The sequence below is a fragment of the Mangifera indica genome, unplaced genomic scaffold, assembly GCF_011075055.1.
Source record: "Mangifera indica cultivar Alphonso unplaced genomic scaffold, CATAS_Mindica_2.1 Un_0009, whole genome shotgun sequence".
Taxonomy (NCBI): Eukaryota; Viridiplantae; Streptophyta; class Magnoliopsida; order Sapindales; family Anacardiaceae; genus Mangifera; species Mangifera indica.
In genome coordinates this window covers 397,178-406,740 of record NW_025401101.1, presented here as the reverse complement: position 1 = coordinate 406,740, position 9,563 = coordinate 397,178, and positions in this window count along the sequence as shown.

The window sequence follows — 9,563 nt, the reverse complement described above, 5'->3', positions numbered from 1 at the left end:
TTTAGTAATAGTCTTGTTGTTTAAGAAAAAAGAGAAAGACGCGGATGGATCAGGTTTGCCTAATGGGTTGAGAGGACTTGGTTTGATCATGCTTTAACTAAAGTACACAACCACATGTACTTGGTGGTGTTGATGTTGACCATGCATAACATGGCATGGCTATACCATCCTTTAAGGAAGTGTGTCACGACTAGACATGTATTGTCCAAGTTGTGTATGCTTGGAGATATGTATGGGCAACACCAAATGTGCCAATTGTGCAAATAAGGAAATGCATAAGAAGCACACTTGTGTGCCACCCATGCATGTCATTTTAACATGTGTAAAGTTGGAATCATAATTAAAGTAGGATTCTTTGTGCACTTATATATATATAAGTGTTTTATTCGCGTTAGACATCTATCATAGATAATACACATGCATTCACGGAAAAACCAAGTATCTTTTTCTCTCTTCCTATCGAGAACATGTTTCCGTCCAACACACAAAAGCCCTAGCAACCTTCTTCCTTGACAGTCTCTCGTGTTAATGCTTTGTATGGATACTTAGGTGTCGCATCACAAGGGTTGGATAACGTTTGTTTTTTTGCCACAAAAAGACTTCGAAGAGCCACTAATGCATGTATAAACCCTAAAATACCCTGTAGTGTTTTATATATTGATGATAAATATGTTTTAAAACGGGGGTCTTGGTCAAGGTTTTAAGATTGTATGATTTTATAAATTTTCAATTCCATTGCACTGCCGATTCTTGGTACCTTAAAACCCTACAAGAATAAGCTAAAAAAACAACAAACCAAACTTCATTAAATTTGTAGTAGGAATACCACCATCAACCCCAATCAACAAACACAATCATCAAGAACAATCTTTAATCATCAAACAATCAAAACCAATCTAACAGAAAAAAGGTATTTTGTGGATTGTCATTTTTGGTTAAATTGGTTTGACTTGGCTTGACTATACTAATTTCTATTAGACTTTCGAGCATGATTCTCTAACTTTAAATGTTGATTAACATGTCTCCTACACCTTTTAAGTTTAAGAAAGAAAGAAAATGAGTTTTATAGACTTTTTCTTGCTTTTACTTTAATTATTTATTAATGGAGATGATCTAAGAATGAGCATACAATTCAAGAGGTAACACCAAGTGAAGGATATCAAGTTGCAATGATGAGGGAGAAAGAAAAAAGGGAAAAATAAAGGAAATAAAGAAAAAACTGGTAATTGAGTTGAAAGAAGAAGAGAAATAGAGGAATAAGAAAAAATAAAATAAAATCTTTTTTATTCTTATTTTTTTAAATACTAATTTAATTAAAAATAAAAAAATTTGAATGGAGGTGGAAAAATATCATTTTCGAAATTCTTGGGTAGGAATAAGTTATTAAGGTAAAATGCAGATGACCGCTTTTTCAATCTATGTTTCTTGCAAAAGGTCAAAAGGCCAAATCTCTTGTTGAATGTGGAGGTGGATTTTTGTTAGGAAATTAAAATAATTACCTTTTCTTAGGGTAATAAAAAATTTATCCCAAATTTTGGGATTTAAATGAAAATACTCATATATTAAAGGATTTAAACGAAAATACCTCAAATATCCTATAAAATACCAAAACTACTCTTCTTAATTAAATTACCCCTTTTTTAAGGGTAATAAACAAATTTACCCCTTAATTTTGAGGTTTAAACAAAATACCTTTATTTTAAAGGGATTTAAACAAAAATACCCCAAAATAATACCAAAGCTACTCTTCCTTTATTTCTATATAAGTCATATATCTTTTTTCATTTTTAATATATCTGAGGGAGAAAAAAACCATATATTAATAGTCATAATATATAATTGAATTATGAAATAGGTATAATTGTGCAATAGAAATATATAAATAGTATTTTCAGTCATATTATTTATGTTGATTATATATTTTATTATAAGATTAATCTAAATGGCTAGATATACTTCAATTAAATACAAAGGGAAATGGATAAAAAAGGGTAACAATATTATAAAATATGTTGGAGATAATAGAAAATTGAGTAAAATTCCAGAACACACAACATTCAAAGAATTAATCCAAATGGTGAGTGACAAGTGCATTATAGATCAAAGGATATTTAACATTCAGTAAAGTATAAAACGAAAGCATCTTGAAGACGACATTCAAGTAGAAATTGCGAATGATAAAGAAGTTGAGGTTCTTAACGGTTTGTCTAACCTCTTCAAAGAATGTATTCTAGTTTTTGTAACAACTACAATTAATAATAATAGTTATGAGGCTCAACAAGCATATAAGGGTTTACAAGGTGGTGAGCTGAGTAGTTATCTAGAAAATCAAACTGTTGGTATAGAAGAGATTCAAAATATCGAGATCAATCTAAAACAAGAATTTTCAAAGAAAGATTTTACGTATTTAAATGATATTGATGTTGATGCATTGTATCGTGCAAAAAAATTTTTTAATGGCTACAAAGAAAAATTTTCAAAGTGGAGTGAATTTGATGGAAAAGTTGTGCATGATATTCCAGTCGAGGAATCGAAGGTTAAAGAGAAGACATATGTTAATTAAGATATCGGAGATAAAAGTAGTTTTCTAAAAACAAATCCTGATGTTAAGAATGTTCATATTGATGCATTTTATTGGTTACCACTTTTTCCTTACTAGCCATCTACATCTAGAAGCCTAAGAGTGTCAAGCAATAATGATTCTCCAAAAGTTGATACATTATTTTCAAGTAAACAATATGTCATTGATGTGATATGTGAAGATGTTTTTCAGAGAGGATAATAGTTTGCAGTGGACGAGTCAGACACATGCAGATAGGTGGTTAAATGTGTTCACGAAAAATGTAAATGGTGTGCACAAGCAATTAGGGTGAGAGAAAATGATAGTTTTGAATTACGCCGTTTAGATAGTCATCACACATGTTCTAGAGACCAGATATTACCTCATCATAGATAAGCAAGCACCCAAGCTTTAGGACAGATTTTGGGAACCAAATTTATAGTAGTTAATCGTGTTTATTGACCAAAGGAAAATCATTGCAGATATCATTGACCGATATAAAATTGATATATCATAGCACAAGCATAGTGGGCGAGAAATTTGGTACTTCAATCATTGAAGGGCACACTAAAAGAGTCATTTATGTTACTACCAGAGTATTGTTATAATTTATTCGTTATAATCCGGGAATTGTGACACATACACTAACAGATGAGCAGAAATGATTTAAATACTTTTACATGACATTGGGTTGTAGTATCCATGTATTCCAACAACATATTTGATCAGTCATTTGTATTGATGCTGCCTTCTTAAAGTGTAGATATCTGGGTCAACTATTTATCGTTGTCACATTAAATGGTAATAATCAGATATACCCATTAGTTTTTGGCATTGGTCCCAAGGAATACCATGACATATGGTGTTGGTTTCGAACAAAGTTACGAGATTGTTTTGGTAAGGTACCTCATTTAGCCATGATTTTAGATCGACATATCAGTATATTTTCTACAATGGCTAAAGTATTCCCTGGTATGCACCATGGTTATTGTTGTCATCACTTTCATTGTAACATGTGATCCAAGTACAAGAAGAATGTAAAAGTCGTGTGGATGTATTGGAAACAGCTAAGACGTACATGGAATATGAATTCCAAGAGGTAATGAAGTCATTTCCTGTATGCACCCTAATGCATCCGTATACCTATGTGAGGTAGGTTTCGATTAATAGGCATGTGTATATTTTCTAGGACATAAATATAGTATAATGACTATCGATATCGCTGAGTCGTTTAATGCACTAGTCAGACATGCTCGAGGTTTATCTATTATTATGCTAATTGAGTTCATCAAAGGTACATTGCAGTGATAATTTTATGAAAAAAGAAATCATGCAAGTATATATTTAATGTTATAACATGTTATAAATGTGTGTCTATAAACTTATACTTAATTACTCACTATATCTGTTTGTATTTATATAATTTGCAGATACTTGCACCAGCCTAGTAACATATTTGGTTGAGGAAAATATTGTCAAATGTGTGTGAAAGTTTTCAAACTTGGAGGTGCATGCTATAACATTTGAACGATATCAGGTTCTTGGTTGTGGCCAATATGATGTCATGGTTGACCTTACAGAGCAGACATGTACTTGTAGAAAATTTCAACTATCATAGATTCCTTGCTCGCCACTTGCATTCAATAGGTGCATCCATACTACAACATCACTTTTTATCGTACAGTCTACGCGGAGGTTGTCAATTCATTAGGAGATCAATCGAAATAGATCTATCCAAAGGAGGTAAGTGTTATCCATCCATCATTCGTGCATTGTCGTCGTGTGAGGCGTCCAACAAATAAAAATAGATATCCTTCCCAAGGAGAGATTGTTAATCGATGTCACAAACTTGGACATACGAGACAGAATTGCAAGAGTCCTATTCTAATACCTAGTTTTGTACCATCAAGTTTAGGGAGAAAAAAGAAATATGGAAGATAATTACATTTGTAATTATACTTGTTAATTTTGATATAAATGTTGTCATTGTACTTGTTACTTTAATTATAATATTTGTGATTGTAATATATTTTTATATAAATGTTATGATTATAATTGTTACTTCATATATACAATTTCTGATTATAATATATTATCTTTAAAATTTGTTATTGTTTTTGTTAATGTATCTATAAAATTTTGACTAGTAATCGTTATATATGTCTATATTGATTTCATATGTCCATTTTCAGTTCTTTTTTGTTCATTATACTTGTCATTTATAGTAATTATATAAAACACAAACACATATAAATGAACCAATATATGGATATACTAACACATAAAACATATAAGTGAATAAACATATATACATATACAAATGAGATATAATATCATTGTCAATCAATGTCCCGAAAAAATAGTTGTGTGCCTAAACGCGTGCATAGGTGTAACGAGTCCTCCCCTTCAAAGATAATGATCGACGAAGTGTCAAACACTCAATGTATCGTAACATGAACACACCACAATCACCTAAAGGGGCTCTGCTACGGTATATCCACCATCCTATGCAATGCAAATGGATCATCCCGTGTAAGACCAAAATGATGTCGTAGCTAGCAAATGTGATATCATCGATGTATACCGTAACATCTGTCATCTAAATAGTTTTGGGTTAGCAGTAAAATTATGTAACAAGTCGTAAACTGTAATCTTCCACTCCTTTAAATCCAAGATCCCTGTTACCTAATGTGCATTATCGATTTTTTTAGGATAAAAACCTGCACACAGTGATAAAATACATATATTAGACCATAATTCAATATTTCTTGAAAAATAATTGAGATTTGAATACTGACCTCATCGATCACACCCCATTGCAAATATAAATCAGGTGGAAAATCAACATCTACCAGTCGTGTGAAGAGTGAAGGAAACTGGTAGTTATATTGATCTTTCATCCATGCGACATACTCATGAGGGATGTGTCTAATAAAACAAGTCAAAACTGTCATCCAATTTTGACAAACATTCGCAGTATCATCATGTTGTCGTCAACGTAATAATCCCAAAAACAAATCTACATGCTATAAAAATAGAAAATATAACATTATCACGCACCTGAATGATCTTCTATAATAAAAACAAAATTAATTGATCAAGTGAACTTACCTCATCAGACAACCATTCGGATGTGTCTTTGAGTGTACCCCAGAAGGTAATTTTGGTCCTTTTTTCTATGTCGTATACATGACATTTCTCGAATAGATTTGGTTCTAAATATCATTTCTTGAAAATTTTCTTATGCTCAGTACTCAATAATAAAACAATCGGTCTCGACCGTTGGATCTGTGGTTTCAAGGGATTTGTGTATGAGCTACAAATGAGTTATCTCTTCTTGATGATTCTACCACGAACTGTGCAAAAATACTATAACACAACAAATAATACATCATTTAAAATTACATTAACTCGTGAGATTTTTATAAACTTTTGAATACCTTCTATAAGACAAAAGTCATGGTCGAAGAATCGACAAGTAAAGTTAGGTTGACTATATTATCTTTTGAGACCGGTTATAGTTAAATACATCAATTAAGTAAATGAATAATATTTTTTCAGTCATACTTATTAAATTTTTTGAAAATTTAATAACCTAAATGAGATCTCCTTGTATAGGGAGCTCAACCATATCATCAATGACCTTGTCATCCTGAGAGACAATATCGATCACCTGTTTTCCCTTGCTCGGTGCGTTGAGATAGACCAAACAGAGATCCTATTGTAACAATAAATCAAGGGTAAATGACAATTGATATTAACAAAAGCAGCAATTTACAGTGGTTAATCCAACATTTTACCTCAATCTTCGCACAAGGTGATAATGGGGCATCCTCATGGGGTGATCCATCGTCATTGTCAGTGATATCCTATGACAATATTAACATTTCATATTAGTAAATTAAACTATTTAACAAAAATTATAAAGTATACAGTTAACAATATACATACCTCTAAAGTCAAAACAAATATCATAATGGGATCCCTTCTTGACGTGGCCTTCTCAACACTAGGACACTATCACAATATCGACAATAACGAGTTAATAAAGAATCATAATATTACAATATTAGAATGTGTACAGTTAATAGTATATGTACATCTACTTTTGGAGTCGATGTCATCACGAGATCTTCCATTGGTGTAGCTTCAGAAATGTCAGGTTGTTGTTATAATGTTGATAGTAATGAGTTGAGAGAAAATTGATAATCGAATGTATAAATGAGATATAATATTAATAGTCAATATTATATTTACTAGAATCATCACAAAAGGTGTTGACGGGGAGACTGTGTGGGGTAACCCATCATCACCGATATCTTGTAACAGTATTAACAATTTACATTGCTTAATCAAAGAGTTACGTTTATCGAGATTAGTAGGTGTACAATCGATAATATACATACATATTTTTTTAGAGTCAATGTCATCTCTGGATTCCCCATCAGTACAGCCTCAGAAATGGCAGACCTCTATGACAATGTCGACAGAAACTCGTTAACAGGTAATTAATCAACAATTGTTGAATTTAAATATAACATTTACAAACGACGTTATAATTTCCTGAACCATTATAGAAGGTGTCGTCGGAAAAACTTTATGCGATGATATGTCATCTCCTATATCAAAAGTCAATATAAAATCCTTTCTGGATGGTCCCTCATCAAACAACTGACACCATAATAATATCAACATTCACAAGTTAACAAAAGACTAAAAATATTTCTAAAGTACTATTTCCAATAAACTAAGAAAGTTTAGCATTCATATCGACAACAGGTGGAAATGATAATGTCGGACCTTCTCTCTATAGTTTGTCACCATCGTCACGAGAAGACTGTAACAACATATTCAATTATTGTAGGGTTTATATGGTTGCATATATAAATAGATGAAATATCTAGTAAATTATTAACTTTTTTACCTATCGACTAGTATTTGTGTGGTGATGAGATCGTGTCTCCTCTGTACAAATCACATATCCTCTATATGACTCAGTCTATCCTTCATACGAGTCATCCTATCCTCAATCTGATTAAACCTATCCTTTATTCTGGCCTTCATACTAGTGAATCGATCTAAGATAAGATTTTCCCATCGAGCTAATACAACATCAAAATAATGAATGGAGAAATCTGGTCCACTGATAGGAGGATCGTCTAACGTATGTTTAGTGGTAGAGAGTAAAGGCATGGGCTCCGATGATATGTGCTCATCGATAAGGGTTGTAATAGGGTCATTGATCAGACAAGGCTTGGTGACAGGAGGCTGTATAAGAGCCTCGATAAGAGGATGAGCAATAATCGAAGAAGTAACATTAGGAGGACCCAATGATACATCTCTAGACAACGCCAAAGGTGATGTGGACGAAAAAGATTGACTATCTAACATCCTACCTTTCTCTATTAGTCTGTACCTTTCTCTTCTGGAGATAAAACTAGTGAGAAATTAACATCATCTTGTAAATTTTTTTTAAGGGCACTTTGTTATTATAGTTTATGCATATGTTAATTAATAACAAATTAATACTTACTACATCTCTGGTAAAGATAGTTGAGATAAAATCTCATCTTGGGATATCTTTTGTGTGTCATCTCAACATTTGGGCAACTCCTAAAACTAGTGAGATATCTACCCATCGATATAGCGAGTCCAATGTCTCGTATATCCAAAACTGTAATTTTAACTTAAATTGGTTATTGTATATATTTACAATCGTATTAAATCAATTCTATTTTAATCACAATTTTTTTAAATTAATAAATGCCATAATTACTTGAAATGCTAGTGGAAATCTCATGATACCATACTATTTAAGCTGGTTTTCTTTCTTCTTTTTCGAGCCGAAATCTATAGAAATTCAGGAGATATTTTACATATAGAGCGATATGTCATTTGCCACACCCGTACTCCTTATGGGTATGCATTAAACCCATCAAGATGATTAGCCAATTACAGTATCTTTTAGGGAATTGTTTTCCTTAAATCACTCTCTAATAACCCCATGTAAAGATAAAACAACAATGCTAACTTTATTGCATCAATGTCGTCCTCCCCCCATGACTTCTACTGGAAAATATGACTCAGATCAGCATATGCAACTGACTTACACCTGTGAAAATATGTCTAGAGGATCCGATCTATAGCCTTCGATGGAATATAGATATCAATATCTACCATATACTGAATTGAAGGCCTGTCATAATGGCAAACTCATACTGACTGAATTTTACATCCACATCATTAACTCGAAACCATAACTCCTCTCTCAAGGTCATTTTATTTACCGTTCTAAGGATGAAGGAGTGTATTAGAACCCTACTAAATCGACTATCCATCAAGTCTATGAAGTATCCAAAATAAGTACATTGGAAAATTTGTAATTGCCTCTCTGTTAATAATTTTTTGATCATGACTCCCAAATTTCTATCACAACGTGTAGTAACTTGAGCCTTAAAGTATTTTTCGATAGGAAATCACATTTCATCCTTGCCTTTATCAAAATTAAATTACAATTATATTAAATTTATATCAATTTTATATTATAAATTATTCAATTCTGAACATATAGGCCTTATTCAAAAAAACAAATATCAAATTTGAATTTTACACGTCAAAAAACCATAAAATGCGTAAATTTAAATTTGCCCCTTATATGAAAAATACAAAAACCCTAAAATTTTGCGTAACATCATTCTACCCCCTAAATCCAACCACGTGAATTTGCATGGTAGATAACTTTGGAAAACTGCATTTTACCCCCTACCATGCGAATTCACGTGTCAACCACACAAATTCGCCTATCAACCGCACGAATTCATGTGGTTGACTGTCCCTTCGCGTGTCAACCAACTTTTTGAATTTACTTTCACCCCACCACATGATTAAAACTTGCATTTTTACCCCCAACCACACGACCTCGTTTGGTCCATGAAGTTTGAAAAATGCACAAAACCTCCCCGCCTCCAACAAATCTCACCATATGAATTTCCATGGTCACTGT